The 23,820-nt window shown below is 46.7% G+C and overlaps 1 protein-coding gene across 1 annotated transcript in view; it reads right to left on the bottom strand.

Annotated features, from left to right (window-relative positions):
• The window catches only part of SLC6A11 (solute carrier family 6 member 11), a 177,952-nt gene that overhangs the window by 122,131 nt on the left and 32,001 nt on the right, over positions 1-23,820 (bottom strand). The gene's annotated exons all lie outside the window — the stretch shown is intronic.

The raw sequence follows: 23,820 nt of genomic DNA, 5'->3' as shown, positions 1-23,820 counted from the left end.
ATCGCATTATCACTTTAGGTGAATTATGGGTTTTGTTGTTAAAATGTTTTAAATTACATTAATTTAAATGAATTCTTATTTGATGTTTAAAATGCCTTTTAAAAGATGGCACTAAGTTTCAGCTGAAAGACACAGAAACAGCAAATTTGATAAGGTAAAATTTGGTAAAAAGAACAAAAACCATGTTGCCGTTGAGTTGATTCAAACTCACGGTGACTCCACGTGTGTCAGAGCACAAGTGTGCTCCACAGGGTTTCCAATGGCTGATTTTTTGGAAGTAGAGCACCAGGTCTTTCTTCCAAGGCACCTCTGGGTGAACTCAAGCCTCCAACCTTTCAGTTAGCAGCCAGACACATTAACTGTACTACCTAGGGACTACAAAATTTGGTACCGCAAGGCAAATATAAATTGTTACAGAAATGACCACAATTCTATATTCTCCTACAGAACACAATGAAGCACTTTATGGATCTAAGAAAAGATGCCCACAGGTAGGTGTTGTATCACAGTGTTACTGCAATGCATGCAAATAGATTGTTTACCCTCCCAAACAATACAGCTGGAAGACATGGGAATTTGTATTCCTTTTGGATAGAGAAACTTCAAAGCAAACGAGAGTCTGGTGTGACTACTTCGTGAGTTACACAGGAATAGCATTAGGGCCATGTGTGGTAGTTTAATTGGAAGGGGTTCTACCTGTGGTAAATGTCCTTCTTAATTGGAAGTATTATGTACCTTCTTCCAACGAGCCCTGGTGGTGCAGTGGCTAAGAGCTCGGCTGTTAACTGAAAGGTCTGTGGTTCAAGCTGTGGGGGAAAGTAACAGTTTGCTTCTATAAAGATTACAGCTTTGGAAACCCTACAAGGCAGCTCTACTCTGTCCTATAGAGTTGCTATGAGTCGGAATCAACAACTGTACTGGGCTGGGTTGGGTTTTACATATCTTCTGGCACATAAAACAATGGTGTGACTTAGATCAGATGAAACGCAGCGTATCACACGCAGTTCGAATCCACCAGCCCCTCCCTGGAAACTATGGGGCAGTTCTACTCTGTCCTATAGGGTCGCTATGAGTCAGAACCGCCTCAGCAACAACAGGTTTCATTTTTCGTTTAGATATCAACATTTCCAATGAAGTCTCACAGGCACCTCAAACTTAACGGGTCTCCAAAAGAAACTCATTATCCCCCCTAACTCCAGCCAAACCTCTTCCTTCTACAGTATTTCCCTGTCTTACCCAACAGCTCTCCCAAACAGCAGGCACCCAAGCAGGGACCTAGTTCAGCTTTGACTTCTTGTCTCCTTCACTCTCTATATGCCATCATCCGGGACTGATTAAAAAACTCCTGCCGATTTCTCTCACTGTCTACTTCTCTCCATCATCTCTTGCCAGAACTTCTAGTAGAACTTCTAGCAGAAGTGGGTTCAAGCCCTGGCTTCCTCCAATTTATTCCTCACACTGAAGTCAGAGTAGCCTTACATAAAGAAAAGTCCAATTATATTACCCCACTGCTTTAAGCCCTTCAGCGCCCCTCCATTGCTCTCAACTTGTCAGTTGGTTTGCCTACAACCTCTTCATAAGCTGGTCCCTGCCTACCAGTCCAGCCTGTCTTGAGGATTCTCTGCTCTAGCCCCCCTCAACTTGTTTCAAGTCCTTTACTGAGCCACCTTCTCTCTCTCTCAGGACCATCACACACGCTGCGCAGGGACCAAGTCTTAGATATTTGTCTCCACATCTCCAGCGCTACCACTGTGCCTGGAACCCAGGAGGTGCTTTAAAAAATGCTTGTTGAATCCATATGAAGGCTCCATAAAATGCAAATACAATATTAAACGTTATGATGGGGCAGGAAAACAGAATGGGTTGCAATCGCAGCTCTGCGGACTCCAACGGGTTACATACAGCACCTCGCTAAGCCTCAGTGTGCTCACCTGTAAAGTGGGACTAAAAATAGGCACTTCAAAGGACTGTTGTGAAGAATAGATGAGATCACAGTAAGTTGGTGGCTGGAACAAAGGCAGTCCTGTCCTCTAAGGGATGATCTGGGGACATGGGAGCATTCTGGGTTGCCGCAAGCCCGTATTGGGGTATGGCATTTAACCACCAAGGGACAGGAAGGCTGGAAACCCTGCAGCACAGAAGACAGTCCCACACAACGCAAACTGTCCTGCTTCTCACAATTTCTAAATGTTGGACCAGGCATTCAGGTGGGGGTGGAGGCACGAGGCAGGGGGCTCTTGATAATTTTTAAACCTAGGATCTAACTTTGTTTTACATAAAACCTCAGAGTATTTATTACATCATTTTAATATAAGTTGAATTTTCCAGATATACAATTACGATATAAATTGAGGAAAGACTATACCCTTTTGTTCGGTACTTTACTAAGCGTTGTTCATCATTTCAGAAAATCGTGTCACAAACGACAACACCACCTGTGGGATTTAAGTCACCGACGCAACACACCCTTGTATCAGTCTGTTTGTAGTTGTTGAACTCACAAAGATTCTATGATAATATGTGTGCTTAGCTCTTATTTCAAGAAGTAAAATAGAAGACAAGTATTGGCCATAGTCAATGGGACATTCTCTTCCTGTACATCCAAATATTTTCATTACAAGTTGATGCCAACACCTGACTACGTCATTATGCTTCCGGTGTGCCTGAGTATTTACATATTGCAGTGCATATCATTTTACTATAAATCGCTTTCTTCCTGCTTTTCTTGTATGTTCTAGCTAGGCCATTATATAGATTTGCTTGAGCTTTTTCTGTGCAGGTAGGTCATTTGTGACTTCCACTTGAGGGTGGTAAAGGTGGTGTTACAAAATCCATATCATAAACTGGGGGTGTTGGCTCTGCGGGCAGCTTGAGAAGCACTGGGGGTCTGTGAGGCCCCGGCAGCAGGGCTGAAGAGAGGAAGCACTTGCTTCCCAGGTGTGGATACTACTATTATCAACGTGCTAGATCAATCACAACTGTGACATAACTGTGGTTCAGAGAGAGACCTTGTCCAGCTCTACAGACGGAATTATCGTTGGCTCTCGTGTCCTCACAGGGGTTCTAGTTCTGCACGCATGGGAGGTTTTCAAACAAGAAGGAAGACAGATACAACAGCAGCACATACCACAGTGTGAGGTCGGTCTGTGCCACCTCCACTTTCGCAAAAAACACTCCTGCTCGAGAACCTTCAGTGGCTCCCCACTGCCCACAGGACCTTAGTCTGGCACTCATGCTTCCCCAACCCTGAAATCTGCCCGACTTACCACTTCCCAACCTCCACAGCCATCCTTCACTCTCCCTATCCTCTCTCTGTCTCTACTAACTAGAAGCCCCAGCTCCAGTCTCTCCACTTGGCTGTCCTTCAAAGTGAAGCTCAAACCCCATCTCTTCTAGGAAGCATTCCCTGACTACCTCAGGCCACAGTAACTTCCTTATCCAAACTCCATAGCCACCTATAGCGGCACTGGCTGTACCATTATTTGGCAAATAGCATATGCTACAAAATTCTGTTAATTATCACCAGGTGTGTGAATCAACTCTTACATCCCCACTAGACTGAGAACTCCTTTAAGTCAGAGAATGGCTTTATAAAAATCAATAAAATAAACAGTATAGTAGTGATGCTATCTGCGTGTTCACCATGCAACTGTCATTATCCCACATAAATCCTACAGCAAACCCAGTGAGGTGGGCTACCACTGTCCCCACAGAAGGTGAGGAAACAGCTCAGAGGCAAAGGCACCTGCCTGAAGTCATACTAGGGGCAGAGCTAGGTCCAATCCCAGGGCCACCTGGCACCAGAGGCTCACCTGCCTGTCCACTTCCTTATCACCCACCAGTGGTGGCTGGCACACAGTAAGCACTCAGCCTGCTTGATCAGTGAATGTCCACCAGGTGAGGGAGGAAGCCAACATTCACTGAGGGCTGGGTATGGGCCAGTGGGAAGAACACTAGTTTGGGGCAGATCTGGGTTCAAATCCTGACTCCTCCTCTAGCTGTGTAATGCTGTGCATGGCACTTACCTCTCTGAGCCTCAGTATCTTCATTTGTAAATGGGTTTGCTAGTCCTCACTGATTAAATAGTGAAGGTAGAGTACCAAGCCCAGGTACTTAGCTCAGGGGAATTCTGAGCTTTGAACCTGGGTCTGCACGACTCTGCAGTCCCCCTTCTTTCCCTCCCTCTCCTCTCCCTGCTTGCCTTCCATCAACAACCACCCTCCATTTGTTATTGGTCTTCAGATAAGGGTCTCGCACCTGATGCTGCACACCCGAGATCACACAGTTTCCATTGACCCTGCTTCTCAGTTTGCTCCTCACCCCCAAGACAGGTTTTTCCTCTGCTGTTTCCTTAGCCCCTGTAGGGGGAGGCAGAGAGGGGCTGTTTGGGTGGCTGCCAGGAAATGCTATGGCATTTTCACCCCAATCAATCACACAGGTACCTGGCAGATGGCAGGCCTCACGCATATGTTGACTGAGTCAATCAACAAGTGACCACTCATGGCACCTACTATGTGGCTTACCCCAGAACAAAGAAATACAGGCTCTCTGAGTCCCTGACAGAGAATGGATGCTTAATCAACATGTTAAAGGCAGAAGGAAGGCCAGAGGGAGGGAAGGAGGAAGCAAGTTAGCGTTTGAATATCCTACACACTGCTCCTTCTCCATGGAGTCACCTGCTCCCCTGCCTCCAGGTAATTAACAACCCACCCTACTTCACCTACCAGCTTAGATGCCACAGCTTCCCACAGGCCTTTCTCCACCTCCGGAAACAAAGCCAGGTGCCCCATGTTTATCCCTACCACAGGGATATTCTGTAACTGCCTGTTTACTTGCCTGTAAACTTGTTTAGAGTTTATATTTGCAGTCCTTGGCATAGGGCATAGGGCATGGGGCAGAGCACATGCTTTATAAATATTTGTTTCACAGGGTAAAACAATCTCCCTGGGCCCACAAGCCTGGCAGTCATGAGACTATGAGAGGCAAAACCAGGACACAGGTTAGATGCTGCTGCCAGGAAAAGCCAAGAGACATCAGGGAAGGCTTCCTGGAGGAGCAAAAGACAGCAGGGCGTGGCAGAAAAACCAATGGATGCAGAAGCAAGAGATGGAGCAACGAGGCCTACAGTATCCTAGAGGCAGAACACTGCCCCAGATCAAAGCCATAATACTTGGATTTAAATCAGAGTTCTGCCACTAGCAACGGACCTCAGCATGTGACGTAAATTCCAGGGCCTCAGCTTTTCACATCTGCAAAAGGGGACTGGTTAATACCACTTCTTATATCGTTCATGATTATCAATGGGGGTATTTTATTCACTTAACTGTCAGTTGTGTGTTCTCAAGAAAATCGCAACCTCTTAAGTGAGAGGACGAGATTTGTCGATTAGTTGACTCATCCGTCCATCCATCCACTAGCTATTTCTATGCCCATTCACGCATGAACCTACCCACTAATTCATCCTCTCTTCCACCTGCCCATCCATGCACCCATTCATTCACCCAGCCATCCACCTACCTACTCATTTACGTACCCATTCACTTATCTATCCACCCGCTCGTTCACCCACCAACCCATTCACCGCCCCCATCCACTCACCCATCCACCCACCTATCCATCAGTTTTTATTTAAGCACCAAGTGCTTAGCACTGCGGAAACAAAGAAGACAAAATATACTCTGCTTTTCAGCAGATTATTTTCTAGTGGGACAGACAGGTATATAAACACACAGTAAAATTATAAACATATTAAGTCTACAATAAAGGTGGCAGGATGACTGGATTCAAGTTGAGAAGGGCCTGGCATACCAGGCTAAGTAGTGATATTAAAGCAAGGGCTCTGGGATCAGACAGGTCTGGGTTTGAATCCTGACACTATCGCTTGCTGGCTGTGGGAGCTTGAATAGATACAGAACCTCTCTGTGCCTTAGAAAAGGTGGGGATGGCCCCCAGAAGACTCCTGTGGAGCTTAAAGGAGATGGTGCTGCAAAGTGCTTAGCACTGGGGTCTGAGCCTAGCCAAACCTCTGTGAACGTGAGCTCTGATCCCAGCCTGGTTCAACAGGCACTGAGAGGCTTACATAGACCTGCACCCTGGGAAGCTCGCCTCTGGGGCAGGGTGAATTTTGGGGTGGAGAGGTGGGGTGAAGGCAGTGAAGATAGCTTCTGTGGCATCCGAGAGCTTCTGTGGCATCCGAGAGCTGGGTGGAAGCAGGACTGAGTAGCAGGAAGGGGGAGGAGAGGATAGATCAGAGAAAGACAAATATTCAGGGGGTGGAGTCACCTGGATTTAGCACCTCACGGAGCAGAAGAGTACAGAAGGTGTGGGGTGGGAGGACTCAGTGTCCACGGTGGGCCATCCATAGGGGCCCAGAGGCTTTGCATGGGGGAGAGCCAGCTCCCCTTTAAGATGTCCCCAAGGTGCCTGTGGGCCATCAATGAGGAGGGAACAGCCAAGGAACCCCCAGAAGGCTGTGGCAGGACTGCCAAAGAGACAAGGGAAGCAAGGCTGTGAAAGCTCCAGTGGAAGCGCAAGGAAGCAGGAGGCAGGACCCCACAAGGGACAGGTGGTTTCTGTGTCTGAGGCAGCACAGAGGCCAGGAGGGGTCGGCCAGAGGTGAGATCACAGCACCTGGCAGGGGGATCTCCGTAGGTGACGGGGCAGCAAGGAAGGTAAACTGCTGCAGTCTTCGGGTAAGGATGAAGAGCGGGAGGGCTGGCGGTAAGGGAGGCGGGTTCCCGGGAAGGACTGTTTTGGGTGAGGGAGACTTAAGCCTCCTCCATCCAACCCTACCCATTACCATCAAGTTGATTTTGACTTGTGGTGACCCACATGTTATATATAGAGTAGAACTGCTCCACAGGGCTTTCTTAGCTGTAATCTTTACAGAAGCATATTGCCAGGCCTTTCTTCTGCAGTGCTGCTGGGTGGGTTCGAACTGCCAACCTTTAGGTTAGTAGTGGAGTATAAGCCATGCCACCCACCAAGACAGGATCGAGCTAAGCATTCAGCCATGAGCAGCATCGAAGAAGAAAAAGAAATGTGGGGAGGCCAGACAGACAGAGCCGGAAGGGAGATTCAGAAACAGTGAGGGGCCCAGTATTGGTGGGGGAGGGGAGTGGGACAACGATTTTCTCAGCAGGTAAGACAGGCAATTTGGGAGAAGATTCATACCTTCTGACCTTCAAAACAAAAGACTCTCCCATAGAGAAGGAAAAGCATATGAATAGAATATTTACTTTAGCATTTTCAGTGATGTGGAGAAATTACAGATACCCTAAGAGTCCAAAAGTCATAGAACAGTTTATTATGTTATGCTATACTTATTTACTCAATGAGCTTTAAAAATCGTCATTTGGCAAAACTGGGGGTGGGGTGGGGAACTCTTATGGTACAGTGTTAAATGCAAAAGGAAAAAATTAAATTACATCATGTTATCATTCAGTGATGGACCCTGGGTGGTGCAAAGGGTTTACACTCAACTACTAACCTAAAGGTTGGTAGTTCAAACCCACCCAGCGGCACCACAGAAGAAAGGCCAGGTGATCTGCCTCCATAAAGATCACAGCCAAGAAAATCCTATGGCGCAGTTCTACCCTGTAACACCTGGGGTTGCCATGAGCCAGAATCAACTCAACAGCAATGGTTTTTTTTTGTTTGTTTATAATTAAATGAGGTACAAAGTATGGCCGTACATGTATACCGATTTGACAGCAACATGTAAACAATCTTCGAGAAGCATTTATAATGGTGAGATCTGGGAAGACTTTTCTTTCACTTTGAAGGAGCTGCTGTTACCATATTGCCTGGGCAGTTTTTAAAAACCAGACTAGATGCCCTCGGCCATAGGGAGCTCCTATAGGGTGCTGAGGGGAACCATTGCACAATGAGAGCTATCCATAAGGATGGCTCTTGTACTCAAGGACATGGAGGTCCGGCAGGGGCAGGCAAAACAGGGCCTGGGAAGGGCGTGAGGCCAGCAGCCAGCTGGTGCTGCAATCAGATGTGGGCTGGGCAGACCTGGATGAGGACACTGCGGAGGCTGTGGCACATCAGCGTGGCTGGGCTACTCACCAGTCACTCAGTCAAACATGAACCTCCGTATTGCAGTGCAGGTATTTTGTAGGTGTGATTAATGTTCATAATCAGCTGTCTTGACACAAAGGAGATTATCTTTAGATAATCAGGTGGGCCTGATCCAATCAGCTGGAAGGCCTCAAGAGCAGAGCTGAAGAAGGAAACATTCTGCCCGTGGACTGCACAGCTTCGGCTTGTGCCTGGGTGCTCTAGCCTGCCCTTGCTGACAACCTGCCCTGTGGATTTCAGACTTGGCTTAACCAGACCCCACAATCGGAAAGGCCAATTCTTTGCAATCAGTCTCGTTAAACATCTCCTACCGGTTCTGCTTCTCTGGCTGAACGCTGACTGATACAGGTGGCAATAGAGAAAGGGTGACCCTAGCAGGCACTCTGGAGGAAGAGAGCGGCTCTTCATCAATTGCTAATTCCAGTTTGGAGTGAGGTGCCAAATCGCCTCCAAGCCAACGGCAAGCAGGAGTCTCTGCCACACACCGGCCTGCAGCCTAGCTTTGTGCTCTGTGAACTTCCCAGGCTCACACCATCTCTCATCGCCCACTAGCACACCTTTGGACCTTTGCTCATCACTCTCCACCACACTGGTGCAGAACTGACTCCTGTGTGACCCTGCCAGGAGCCTCCTGGCACATGCTGACCCCCTCTGCCCTCCTACAGTGCTCCCCAGGCGCACACAGATTTTGTCATGCCCAGCCTTGGCTCATTCTCTCACTAGTGACCCCGCGCAGCACCCCACCAGCCACTGCATCTGTCATGTGGACCACTTCCTTTGTCAGAAGAGGAGACTAAGGCCCAGAGAGGCAAAATGACTGGACTAGTCAGGCAGCTCAAGAAGGACACGCAGGCTTATACTGAATCACCATTGGCAAGCAGCAGAGCAGGACTCTGACTCCAAATGCCTTCTTTCCCCAACTCCTGAGGGCAGGATGTACAGCTAAAACCTCTTTTAACACCCCCACCTCTGTATAGTGCCTAGTGCAGGGCTAGTATTCAGTAGGCACAAAATAAATACCTCACTTTGAGAGCAAAGCCCCGTTGATGACTCCACGCCTGCCTGCAATACGGACAGAGGGGTTCCTGTTTCCGGAGAGAGTCCTCCACACGGGAGGTGGGTTCCACGCAACACCAGGGACCCAGGGCATGCCCAGGGGACTTAACATCACCCATCTCACCCCGGGGCTCATCTCTGCCCCTTTTCAGGAGCCAGCTGGGGCCTCCAAACCCCTCCCTCCCAGCAATCACTCGGACTTTGGGGGGCCTTTGTGCTTTAATAAAGACAGTATTACTGAGTCCCAAAGCTCCCCTCTTTCCAACCTCCCTCAGCTGCCAGGGTTCCCACTAAAGGTGAAACCCTGTCATTCAAGGCCAAAGAAAGGGCTGAATCAAGATGCTAAACTCTTTTGACTTAACGTTACAATCTCCCGCTCCCTCCGAGCCACAGTGGTGTGAAAGGCACTCCCAATGCCTGCACAAAGGCCCCTCAGCAGTGGCTTCTGGTGTCCTTGGGCTCTGGGCCCGTCCCCGCCACAGCTCGGCTCCCAGCGCTCTGCATGCATCTCATGAACGCTCTAGTTTCCTCTCTGAATGCAGACATCAGCCCGGCCTGCTGGGAGGGTGGCCACCACGGCCCATTCTCCACTTGCTTCAGGCTGCAACAAAGGATACTTCAGGCCAAGGGCAGCGCTGCCCAGTTCCCTTTCCTGGGCCCATTCTCTCCTCTTTCACACATCTCTCCCTTTTCTTTTCCCCAGCCCCCTTCATTCCTCCTTTCTGCCTCATTGAATCCATTAGCCACTTTAGAGAGTGCTCCTGAAGAATAAATTTTCTGTGTGGGGCTCCTGACAGTGCTCCTCGCTGGCAGCGCCAGCCCGCCTTGGTGGCAGTGCAGAAGGGGGGGGGGGAAGGCGCAGATGCGAGGGAGGAGCTTCTGGCAACCCCTTTTAGTCTGGATGAAGCAGGAGCCCCTCACCTGTGAACACACAGCCCACCCACCTGTCAGCCACGAGGCCCCCAGCCCATTCCTTCCCAACCCTTACAGATGGCTAAGCCTCACCCCGTCACCCCCTGAACCTGGGCACGTGGCTTAGGCTCTGTGTGCCTTTGTCTCCTCATGTGTGCAATGGGGATAATCCTCATACCTTCCCCATAAGGTTGTGGTAAGGACTGAATGCGTTAATACAGGGCCCTTGGAACGGTGCCCAGATGGAAAAAACCACCCTGTAAGTGTCTGCTTGACTACCATGCTCACCCAGACAAGATGGTCTGTTTAAGAGTCCTTGTGCCACCTCCAATTTCTCAACTTGTTGTTGAATGAAGAGAGGAAAAAAGAAAAATCAATTCAAGGCTATTTGCAGCTGTTTCTGTGTGAGTGTGTGTGTGTGTGCTTTTCCTGCCTTGGGGTCCTGGAGTTCTGAAAAGAATAAAAACAGAGCCCCAAAGCAGTGAAAAGGCATGATTCTTCTTAAAATCCCAGCTAATCCTGTAGCTTCCTTTAAAGTGGCAATAGGAAGGGGCGGGGAAGGGACCAAAATTGTTTTTTGCAGAGCCCTCCCCTCTCAACCACTGCTCCTGGAGACCAGGAAACAAGGGGGAAAAATCCATAAATCATCCACCAAGCAAGGGACAGAAGGAGGGCCTGGGCAGGGGACAGCGCAAAGAGCTGAGGCCAGCTGGGGATGGGGGTGTGGGGCGACATGAGGGGGCACTGTGGCTATCTGGTGGGCATAGGGGGGATGGCTGTCTGCAGTGGCGGAATGTGCAAGCCAGAGGCTGGGCCAAGCCACCTCCGTTCAAAAGCCAAAGGACTAAATGTCCATAAATGAATGAATGAATAAAATATGGTTCACACGTAAAATGGCATATTATTCAGCCATAAAGAGAATGAAGTCCTGATACATGCTACAACACAGATGAGCCTTGAAACATCATGCTGCATGAAGTCAGTCAGATGTAAAAGGACAAATACTGCATGACCCTATTATATGAAGTATCTAGAACTGTCAAATGAAAGGTATTGAGACCCAAAGTTGATTAGGGGTTACCAGGGGCAGGTGGGAGGGAGGGGGAAAGAAAGGCTCACTGCTTAGGGGACACGGAGCTTCTGTTTAGGGCAATGGGAAAATCTGGGAACGGATAAGGGTGATGGCTGAACAACACGATGAGTGTAATTAATGTCATTGAGTTGTATATGTAAAGACTGTTGAAATGGCAAATGTTTTGTTTCATAAATGCCTACTCCTCACGTACCAACTATCTCGTTTATCTGACATTTCACATTTACATCAACAGTAAAAAAGTGCTATCCAGCTATTTTGCGCATTAACGAGGCAGCGGGTGTGGCCGTGTCCCCTCCCTTGAGGAGGGTCTCCAGATAGCCTCCAGGAAGCTGGGCTATGCTGCCCCACGCCCTCCTCTCCCTCTTGCCAGCAGAGGCACTACATAGGGCTGGCCTCCTCTGTGGCCATGGTCTCCAGGCAGATGCACAGGATGTACATAGCCAGCGGGCACCTGTTCTGGGTTCCCAGTTCCTATGGGGCCTAAGGCCTTACAGTCCAAAACTGCTGTGGGGTAGGAAGGGAGGAAAGAAAGTGGCATCAGAAAGGGTGTTCGGGAGAAACGCGTGTGAGTTTAATGACATTCCAAAGTGAGCCAAACTGGCCTGAAACCTCTGCCTCGCCTGCCTCCGTAGGGCTGGGTGCACAGCCAGGGTACCAGCACCCTCTCAGGAAGCCCCAAGCCTCAGTGACTCACCAGGCCCAGAGGGCACAGCAGGCTTTGGAATCCTGAATGCAGGGCTTGCAGAGGTGGGAGTGCAGCCCTGGAGGCAGCTCCTCAAGGGATGCTCTGACCCAGCACAGGAAGAAGGGGAAGTGGTTAAGCCATGGGCTCTCTAGTCACACAACCCAGCTTTATCCAGCTTTGTGTCCTCCAAGCCTCCTTCTCCGCAGAGGAATAATCCATAACTGGATTCCTCACAGTGAGGAGCACATCACCTTAGCTGTTATTATTTCTATGATCATATTTTCAAAAAAAAAAAAAAAAAATCAAACAAATGGATAGTCTGAAAACAGGAAAAAAAATCCTCCATTTTCACATAACGCCTATTTCGTATAATGACCTGATCTCTGGAAACTAACCATGGCAGTAAGTGAGAAGTAGGTGTATATTTACCACAGTTAAAAAAAAAAAAAAGTCACAGGACAGCAGTTCTCAAAATCCTATACAGCATCAGACCAGGGTTCAAGGTCACTCTGGAGAACAAGGATGCCCCATAAAAAAAAAAAAGGTGTCTCAAATACGACCACTTCTCTCCATTTTGTTGCCGCCACCACCTTGGTCATCTACAAACAGGTCTCCCCACAAGCCTCTCTGCTCCTCACCAATCCATTCTCAACAAAGCAGCTAGAGCAGGCTCGTAAAGATGAAAATCAGACCAGGCTACCCTCCCCAAGAACATTCAGTGTTCTCCATCACACTTGGAATAAACCACCAGCCCTTCACCACCACCTACGAGGTTGGCCTCTGCTCATGCCCCTACCTCGTCTGGGGTTACCATCTCACCCAACCACTGACCACAGCTTCACCTCTCAAATTCCCCAAGTCCTTCCCACTTCAGAGCTTCCTGAGCGCTGCCCACCTGGTCAAGCCCTTCTCATCCTCCTAGGGGCAGATGGAGACTTGCCTACTCCATGAGACCTTTCCTGACCCAAGGAGGCCCCCCATCTCCTTCTTCTCTCTCACAACCCCCAATCTCCCCTCTGTGGCATGTGTGTCAGGGTAGGACTGTAGCAGATCACCAGGCCTTTTTTCCAAGAAGGCTTTGGGTAGACTCGAACCACCAACCTTTTGGTTAGCAGGTGAGCACATTAACTATTTGTACCACCCGCATAGTAGGTGCACAATAAATACTTTCCAGATGAATAAAAGAACAAGTGGGTAAATGAGCAATACCCACAGCAAGCAAGCATTTAGATACATGAGAGATCACATTTAGGAAATGGAGCTGGAAAGGCTGGGATGAGATTTTAAGAGTCCTTCAGAAAAGCTTTCCACCTCAAAACATCACTGTAGCTTTTCAGTGTTGGAAATGATCTTTGCTTTGGGAGACAGCAGTTTATATGTTAGAGTTTCTTATTAAATGGGGGGGGAACCCATTGCTTTCGTGTCGATTCTGACTCATAGCAACCCTACAGGACAGAGCAGAAATGCCCCATAGAGTTTCCAAGGAGTCCCTGGTGGATTCGAACCGCTGACTTTTTAGTTAGCAGCCACAGCACTTAACCACTACACCACCATCGTTTCCAAAAAACCACTGCTGTGGAGTTGATTCCGACTCAGAGCGACCCTTTGGACAGAGGAGAAACTGCCTCATAAGGAAACGGAAAATAGTTTACATAAATTAGTTTAATAGATTAAAGAAGTCTGCAAGCTTTCTTGGTTAAGGGCCAGAGAGTGACTATTTCAGGCTTTGTAGGCCATACGTTCTCTAATGGGACTACTCAGCTCTGCCATTGCAGTAGCACAGAAGCAATCATAGACAATATGTCAGCAGATGGATGTGGCTGTGTTCCAATAAACTTTATTTGCAAAAGCAGGCAGAGGGCCAGGTTTGGCCTGCAGGCCACGGTGAGCAATCCCTGGATTAGACTGAGACCTGGCAAAACTACACACGGTAACGATCAGTTTTTTCGGTCTTCAACAAATATGCATAGCAGGTACTCAGAAAATATCACAAAACCATAACTTTGCCACGCACGCTAAGTATGACCAACAGAATAAAACCAGAGTACCTTGAATTTATTTGAAATTATTGTTTCTCATAAAACAAAGCATTTCCTGTGTATCAGCAGTATGTCTGTATAAATGAGAAGTTCTAAAAGTAATATTCAGAATTTCAGGGGTTACTACTGAAAGCTCAAAACTTGTTGCATCTGCGGATGAATGGATAGACAATGAAAATGAAGAGGACAGGATGTTTTCCAGGGTGACTACAAAAGTAAACTTGGCCAATAATTGGATGGAAGGGTGAAGGGGAAAGTCATCAAGATGTGGAAACAACCCAGGAGTTCCTCAACAGATGAACGGATGAATAAAACGTGGTATATGCACATAATGCATGCAAAAGATGGACAATAACAACGAAGACCACAGAAAAACTGATGCATTTGAATTATGGTGTTGGCAATGAATACTGACTATACCATGGCCTGCCAGGACAAACAAATCCGTCTTGGAAGAAGTACAGCCAAAATGCTCCTTAGAAGTGAGGATGGAAAGACTTCATCTCATGTACTTTGGACGTGCTATCAGGAGGGGCCAAATCCTGGAGAAGGACATCAGGCTTGGTAAGCAGAGGGTCAGCGAAAAAGAGGAAGACCCTCAATGAGATGGACTGACACAGTGGCTGCAACAATGGGCTCAAACAGAGCAATGATTGTAAGGCTGCAACGTTTCCGTCTGTTGTACATAGGGTCTCTATGAGTTGGAACCAACTTGATGGCACCTAACAACAACAACATATAAACATAATAGGAGTGCCTGGGTAGTGCAAAGAGTTAACTGGCTCAGTTGCTAACCAAAAGGTCGGAGGTTCAAGTCCATCCAGAGGCGCCTTGGAAGAAAGGCCTAGCAATCTATTTTTTTAAAAATCAGCCATTGAAAATCCTATGAGGCACAGTTCACATGGGGTCACCATGAGTCAGAGTCAATTCAATGTTAACTTTTTTTTTCTGAAGTATACACACAATGGAATATTATTTAGCCATAAAGAGAAATGAAGTTTTGATACATCCTACAACTTGATGAACCTTGAAAATATTATGCTGAGTGTGAAAGAAGTTGGGCACAAGAGGGCAAGTATTGTATGATCCCACTTATATGAAATATCTAGAACAGGCAAATACATAGAGTTCAAAGTTTATCAGTGGTTACTAGGTGCTGGGAGAAAGGAGAAATGGGGAGTTACTATTTAAGGAGTGCTGAGTGTCTGTTTGGGGTGATGAAAAACGTTTGGAAACGGATGGTGGTGATTGTAGCACAACCTGGTGAGTGACATTAATGCCACTGAATTGTACATTTAAAATGGTTAAAATGGTAGTTTTTTTTTTTAAAGATATATTTTGCTACATTAAAATTTTAAAAAAAGATTAAATGGGATGATGTATCAGGAAAAAAAATGAGTTAGCAGCTTCAGTCCTATGAGACTGGAATAAGTAGCTGGTGGCAGGATGGGCAAGATGGATTTGGATGAGTGAGACAAGGCCACAGGAGCATCACAAAGATGTCTCCACATCTGGCCACTTGACTTCAATTGTCTATGTTTCAATTATCCAGAGTGAAGTTATTCACCATGCAGAAGATGGCATGTTACAAACAGCCTCAAAGTTTCTTCCAGGAGAAAGCCAGCGTTTCAGAGCCCTGCATTTTCTCAGAACTTAAAATACAATTGAGAAAAGGTTCTTATTTACTTTTTTAATCCATACGAGGAAACCCTGGTGGTGTAGTAAGAGCTACGGCTGCTACCCAGAAGTTTGGCAATTCGAATCCACCAGACGCTCCTTGGAAACTCTACGGGGCAGTTCTACTCTGGACTTCCAGAATTTCCAATAGCATCTAGATAAAGGAAGAAGAACTACATAGAACTAAAATTTCAGTTATTCTATTGGGTCAGAGAAATAAACTTTTCCCTGAGCACCTACTATGTGCGCAGAACTACAATGAAACTGCTCATGTTAATCTGCACGCTCACTCCAAGAGGAAGGTACTGGAATAGAGGAGGACCAGGCTTAGGGAAGGCAGACAGATGTGGGTGCTCACCCTAGCTCTGCTCCTTCCAAGCAGGTGGCCTTGGGCAACCCTTGCAACCTCTCTGGACCTCAAATTCCTTATTTGTAAAATACCATTCGGATAAGAAATCAAGATGACACCCAGCTGACAGGCTATAGGTTAACATTCTGAGCCAATCGTCAGGCAGTAGAACCCGTAAGTTTCTAGCATCTCAACTGTCCTATTGCCAAATGCTAGCACTAGTACACTGAATTACAACGTGCCTCTGTCTGCACCCCACTCCCAGCAGGCTGCCTGCTCTGCAGCAACATGGACAGTCCGTCGTCCTCGCCGTGGCATCCCCAGAACTTTGCAGGGAGTCTAAGTACCAATGGATTTCATTCATGCCACCAATACTTATTAGGCAGCAGTTATGTGGCAGGCACTGTGTTATGTAGGATGGCTGTGACCTAGTGAGTCACCCTCCAGGTCAGAATGGCTTCTTCTGAGGGTACAGGTTGCTCACTTTGACCCAGAAAAGATCTCGAATGCTGGCCACTGGGACTTCAGAGAGGGTGGGGCTGAAGAACATGTGCGGAGGTTGCTGCAAGGACCCACGCATCTGCCCAATGGAGCCTATGGAGGGTGCTGCTGGGACATCACCTAGGCTACTGTCACAGCGTCCTATCTACTGATTTGTCAACTTATCCCAGATCCCACTTAGAGAACCACCTGCCTAAAGGTGAGGCCTGCAGGGTTTACCTCCCTATGCATGGGAAATGTTCGATGCGTTAAACTAAAGTTGGGGCTATAGTTTTTATCCTGGAGATTGGAGGGGCTGGGAGCTTGTTCTCCAGTTAACTAACATTTATTCTAAACAGACTTCTGCTGAGGTCTCAGTATGGGAAAGGGTCTGAGACTTCAGTAAGGAGGAAGAGGAAATGACAGCCAGTCCTGGCTGGGAAGATGGGTTCCTCCTTTTGCAAACAGACTCATGAAAATGGCTCTGGCCAGAGTCACACAGGCAGGGAGGCAGGGTGACATCGGCCTACTCATGAAGTCATAGATGACCCAGTGCTTTTATTTAGCTGCTTTGGTACACAATCTCCAAAAACCTTGGGACACTGGGCTCATCACCTAGGTAAAGTGAATAATAAATAACAAAAGCCCCAGGTACTCCCTCTGAAGAATCTACCCAACAACCTGGGGACTCCTGGTCTCCCTAAGCTGCCCAATAGAGCCCACAAAACCCCAACACTTATCAACAGCTTCAGAGCTGAGGTGCCAGGTGCTAGTCCCTGGTCTGACCCTCTTACTGTGTGACCTCAGACAAGTCCCTTCCCCTCTCAGAGCCTCTACATCCATAAAACAAGAGTAGGGGTAAACCTGATGGTTTGTAAGGATTCTCACAGTCTGGCAAATACACCTCATGAATACTTGCTGGTCTTGGTCATAGGACACATGGGAGAGCCTATGAAACCCAGTGTTGTGGAAATGCTTAATTGGCTCATCCAATTACAGAGTTGCCCTTAACTACAACTGATAATGACAACTTGAAGAGGAATGTTATTGCATTCACCGTCAAAAAGAGCATTTCAAGATCTATCCTGAAACACAATGCTGTCAGTGATAGGATAATATCCATACGCCTACAAGGAAGACCAGTTAATACGATTATTATTCAAATTTACACACCAACCACTAAGGCCAAAGATGAAGAAATTGAAGATTTTTATCAGCTGCTGCAGTCTGAAATTGATCGAACATGCAATCAGGATGCATTGAAAATTACTGATGAATGGAATGCGAAAGTTGGAAACAAAGAAGAAGGATAAGTAGTTGGAAAATATGGCCTTGGTGACAGAAACAAGCTGGAGATCTAATGATAGAATTTTGCAAGACCAACTTCTCCATTGCGAATACTTTCTTTCACCAGCATCAACGGCAACTATACACGTGGACCTCGCCAGAAGACACACACAGAAATCAAATTGACTACATCTGTGGAAAGAGATGATGGAAAAGCTCAATATCACCAGTCAGAACAAGGCCAGGGGCCAACTGTGGGACAGACCATCATCGCTCATATGCAAGTTCAAGCTGAAACTGAAGAAAATGAAAGCAAGTCCACGAGAGCCAAAATATAACCTTGAGTATATCGAACCTGAATAAAGAGACCATCTGAAGAATAGATTTGACACATTGAACACTAGTGACTGAAGACCAGACGAGTTCTGGAATGACATCAAGGGACATCATCCATGAAGAAAGCAAGAAATCACTGAAAAGACAGGAAAGAAGAATAGACCAAGATGGATGTCAGAGAAGACTCTGAAACCTGCTCTCTAACGTCAAGCAGCTAAAGCAAAAGGAAGAATTCACGAAGTAAAAGAACTGAATAGAAGATTTCAAAGGGCGTCTCGAGAAGACAAAGTAAAGTATTATAATGACATGTGCAAAGACCTGGAGATGGAAAACCAAAAGGGAAGAATATGCTCGGCGTTTCTCAAGCTGAAAGAACTGAATTAAAAATTCAAGCCTCAAGTTGTGATAGTGAAGGATTCTATGGGGAAAATATTAAATGATGCAGGAAGCATCAAAAGATGGAAGGACACAGAGTCATTATACCAAAAAGAATTAGTGGAGGTTCAACCATTTTAAGAGGTAGCATATGACCAGGAACCAATGGTACTGAAGGAAGAATTTTAAGTTGCTCTGAAGGCATTGGGGAAAAACAAGGCTCCAGGAATTGACAGAGTATCAATTGAGATTTTTCAACAAACGGATGCAGCGCTTCAGGTGCTCACTCATCTATGCCAAGAAATATGGAAGACAGCTTCCTGGACAACTGACTGGAAGAGATCCATGCTTGTGCCCATTCCAAAGAAAGGTGATCATTACTGTCACACACAAGCAAAATTTTGGTGAAGATCATTCAAAAACAGCTGCAGCGGTATATTGACAGGGAACTCCCAGAAATTCAGGCCAGTTTCAGAAGAGGACGTGGAACCAGGGATATCATTGCTAATGTCAGATGGATCCTGGCTGGAAGCAGAGAATACCAGAAGGATGTTTACCTGTGTTTTATTGACTATGCAAAGGCATTCGACTGTGTGGCTCATAACAAATTATGGATAACATTGCAAAGAATGGGAATTCCAGAACACTTAATTGTGCTCATGAGGAACCTCTACATAGATCAAGAGGCAGTTGTTCAGACAGAACAAGGGGATACTAATTGGTTTAAAGTCAGGAAAGGTGTGATTCAGGGTTGTATCCTTTCACCATACCTAATTCAATCTGTATGCTGAGCAAATAATACGAGAAGCTGGACTATATGAAGAAGAACGGGGCATCAGGATTGAAAGAAGACTTATTAACAACCTGTGTTATGCAGGTGACACAACCTTGCTTGCTGAAAGTGAAAAGGACTTGAAGCACTTAGAAATGAAGATCAAAGACCACAGCGTTCAGTATGGATTGCACCACAAAACAAAGGAAACAAAAATCCTCGCAACTGGACCAATGAGCAACATCATGATAAATGGAGAAAAGATTGCAGTTGCCAAGGATTTCATTTTACTTGGATCCACAATCAACAGCCATGGAAGCAGCAGTCAAGAAGTCAAAAGACACATTGCACTGGGCAAATCTGCTGCAAAGGACCCCTTCAAGGTGTTGAAGAGCAAAGATGTCACCCTGAAGACTAAGGTGCGCCTGACCCAAGCCATGGGATTTTCAATCATATCACATGCATGTGAAAGCTGGACAATGAATAAGGAACACTGAAGAAAAATTGATGCCTTTGAATTGTGGTGTTGGTGAAGAATATTGAATATACCGTGGACCGACAAAAGAACGAACCAATCTGTCTTGGAAGAGGTGCGGCCAGAATGCTCCTTAGAAGCAAAGATGGTGAGACTGTGTCTTACATACTTTGGACATGTTGTCAGGATGGATCAGTCCCTGGAGAAGGACATCATGCTTGGCAAAGTACAGGGTCAGCAGAAAAGAGGAAGACCCTCAACGAGGTGGATGACACAATGGCTTTAACAATGAGCTCAAGCATAACAACAATTTTAAGGATGGCTCAGGACCGGACAGTGTTTCATTCTGTAGCGCATAGGGTCGCTATGAGTCAGAACTGACTCAACGGCACCTAACAACTTAATAGCAGCATTTACATCCAGCTGCAACCAACACTCACGGAGCAACTGTTATGTGCTGAGCTATCCCGTGTAACTATCTGTTCATAACCTCCCCGTAAGGGACTGATCGCTGCTGCCATGTCACAGGTGACAGGCACAACAGCACACCTGTTCAGTGCATGGGCTATGCAGTCATAGTTTTCCACTTCCTACCAGAGTCCTTAAGCAAGACACTTAATCTCTTCTAGCCTCAGCTTCCTCACCTGTGAAATGGATGTCATGGGGTTGTCTCAAGGGCTGGATGGAATACGTGTGTGAAGCAATCAACATGAGCAATTACTATCCATAATTAGTATCGCTACTGCTATTACTACCACTTCTGCTAGAAATGAGAAGTGGGCTCAGGGTGGGTATGTGAAAGGCTATCACTCAAAACACCACAATGTTCTACATTTTAACCAAGAGTCCAAGGAGAAGCGCGGTGGGGAGCAGCTTTGGGGTCAGCCAGACACAGATTTAAGTACAAAGATGCTATGTAACTTTGGCTAGGGTACTCAACCTCTTCTAGCCTGATTCTCCATCTATAAAATAGGGACAATAACACCTCGAATTGTGGGGATCAGGTGTGCTAATATATGTGAAAAATTCCTTGCAAAGTGTCAGCGAGCAGAAAGCTGTTGAAAAACATTAGCCTCCTGCCTTCCCCATGATCCTCTTCTGAAATTTCCAAGAATCTAGCCTGTCTGCCCTCCCTTGAAACCAGTTCCTGAACTAGGATTCTCTAACACACCGGCTTGATCCCTCCGCTGAGATTCCTCCTGAGGTCTGAGTGGAATCAAAATCTGCCATGGCCCATGGGCCCTAGAGCCTGAAGCCAGGTCCGAGTGTGGACAACCTACACATGCCCTGTCCATCCACCAAAACCTTATCCAAGAGCCCTCCTCCCCATGACCACACACAACTGCCACCCAGCCACACCCGATCAACTTTCAAGAAGGTGTTTATAGTGGCAGTAGTAATAATAATAATAACTATGATGATGTTATTGCTATTAGCAGCTGTCAAGTCAGCCCCTGACTAATGGTGACCCCATGCACAAGGGAATGAAACGGTGCCTAGTCCTGAACCACCCACATGATCAGTTGGGGATCAGACTGTTAAAAACCAGAGTTTTCACTGGCTGATTTTCTGAAGTATATCGCCAGGCCTTTCTTCCTAGTCTTAGTCAGGAAGCTCCACTGAAATCTGTTCAGCATCATAACAACAAGCAAACCTCTACTGACAAATGGGTAGTGGCTCTGCACGAGGTGCACTGGCCGGGAATCGAACTGGAGTTTCCAGCATGGGAGGTGAGAATTCTAGCACTGCATCACCAGTGCCCTCAATAACCACAATACCTCCTCCCTTCTCTTTGTGGTTCACAAAGCACTTTCACAAACACTATCTGGATAGAGGAGAGGCTGTTTTATTCATCTCTAGATAACTACTAACTACTGTATAATGTAAATGTATACTAGATACTCAGAAACTACTTTCTGAATGAATGAATTTTATTTTTATAACAAGGTTTTTTTTAAAAAAAATTACCATTTCTGAGCAATTTACTATGAGTCACTAGTGCCTGTTGAGCACTCACCACGCATCCCTGCATTTAATCATAACAACCTGCCCATGAGGCGAGCTCAATTACCAATCTTCCTTTTACTGAAGAGGAAACCGATGGTCCAAGAAGTTAAGTGATATGCCCAAGGTTACAGCTAGTGAGTGACAGGCCTGGCATTCGAGCCCTGATTCCAGACCCTGGCCCTGAACCCCTCCACTCCTTCGCCTCCTTTTTAGCCAGAAGAGGCAGCAAGGCTGTGGGCAGAGAACAGCGTGCATGCCATCTAAAGAAGTATAGCAATAATGCACAATTTTATATTTAGGAAGTTAGGAAAATCCTATTGTCAAAGCAAAGACCAGCAAAATCATCTTGGCTGCAGGGCCTTGAAAATCTCTGTTCTCCTTTCCATGGGCCCCCAGGCACCTTTATAATTTGGTTTTAGTGAGTATGTGCTCCGCTTCCTTATTACCCCTAGTAGGGTGCTTGCTGATCTCGGCTTTATTTCAACTTCCCTCCTGCAGGCCCATCCACCTCAAACAATTCTAGCAGTCTCCTCTTCATCCCACCTACCCCTTCGGGGGCTGAGGGGACTCTCTTTTTGTAAAATGGCCCAGAGCTACTAAGTTCGTGTTTCTTTGGAAGCTTTTTCTCCAGCCCCTGCCCCAGGCAAGAGCTTAAAATAGAACCAGGCAGGCAATGACGACAGGGTCAGGGGACCCAGGTATAAGAAATACTTCACTCCCTCTTTTCAGTAAGAAACACAAGTACAACAGGGAGCTCATGGCATTGATGCCCAGCCACAGGATCAGGGACAACAGGGAGTGGTGAAGACTGTGGTCAGCCAGAGTACTCCTCTAAGGACATGGCTGCTACTTAGCTTAGCCCGGCCGAATGCTGCTGTGTGGGTATGCAAGCCCAGTGTCACCAAACCTTCCAATTTTTCCAAGGATGCCAGAAATCAGCTTTTTTTCCCCACACAAAATCTCTTGATTTTTAAATGTTGGCAATTAAAAAAAAAAAAAAAAAAAAACGTGTGGACTGGGTTTGGCCCACAGCAGCTTACAATAAATCTCTGAATGGTACAAATGGTTAACACGTCAGGCTGCTAACTGAAAGGCTGGCAGTTCAAATATACCCAGAGGTGCCTCTGAAGAAAGGCCTACTTCTGAAAGATCACAGCCATTGAAAACCCTACGGAGCACAATTTTATTCTGCACACAGGGGGTCACCATGAGTTGGATCGACTCAACAGCAACAGGTTTGGGTTTGGTTTTTGCCATGGTGACTCTGGGGGCCCCAAAGTCTACATGGCACAGCAGGGCCACGCATCCCTCCACAGACCTCAGGTGACTGACAGATGCATCCCTGAGACCATGGCGCCTATCAGTGGAAGAACCGGCACCACCTGCCCTAACACACTCCTGGAGCTGGGTCTTAACAATGGAAGAATCATCACAGGAGTTTAGCACTCGCAGGTTTTCAAGGTTCTCTAGCCTACATTACCTCGTGAGACTCTCAACTCACTAAGACACGGCAAGGTGGGCTTTTTCACAGATGAGGAAACTGAGGCTCCAAAGGTGTTATGAACTGAACTGTGTCCTTCAAAAAACCAAATCAAACCCATTGGTGTTGACTCTCACAGCATCTGACTCATAGCGCCCCTGTAGGACACAGTGGAACTGCCCCATAGAGTTTCCAAGGTGCACCTGCTGGATTCGAACTGCTGACCACAGCTCTTACGCAATATGCTACCAGTGTCCTTCAAAATACTTGTTGAATTCCTGGCCCTTCCACCTGTGCATGTGATCCTGCTCAGAAATAGGGTTTCCCTTTTCTTTTGTTAATGAGGTCATACCTGAGCAAGGCAGATCCTAAACCTAATTATCTCTGAGCTATAAAAAGACTAGAATAGTCACACAGACATGAGCAAAGACAGACACCATGTGAGGGCTGTCTACAAGCCAAGGAACCAAGGAACATTTAGGGCTACTGACAAGAAAAGAATTGACACGGCCAAGACCCTGACTTGGATTTCTAGCCTCCAGGACTCCAAGAAAATTCATTTCTGTTCTTTAAAGTCACCGATTGCGGTGTTTGAGTTACAAGAGCACTAGGTAACTAAGGCCGAAGGTAGGAATGAATAGCCCTAGGTGTGCAGCAAATAAATGGTAGAGCTCAGATTAAAACTGTGGGCTTTTGAGGGGACTCCCAG

The sequence above is a fragment of the Elephas maximus genome, chromosome 20 (assembly GCF_024166365.1).
Source record: "Elephas maximus indicus isolate mEleMax1 chromosome 20, mEleMax1 primary haplotype, whole genome shotgun sequence".
Lineage (NCBI taxonomy): Eukaryota > Metazoa > Chordata > Mammalia > Proboscidea > Elephantidae > Elephas > Elephas maximus.
Note: the sequence above shows the minus strand (reverse complement) of the source record. Positions and strands in the feature narration are given on the sequence as shown.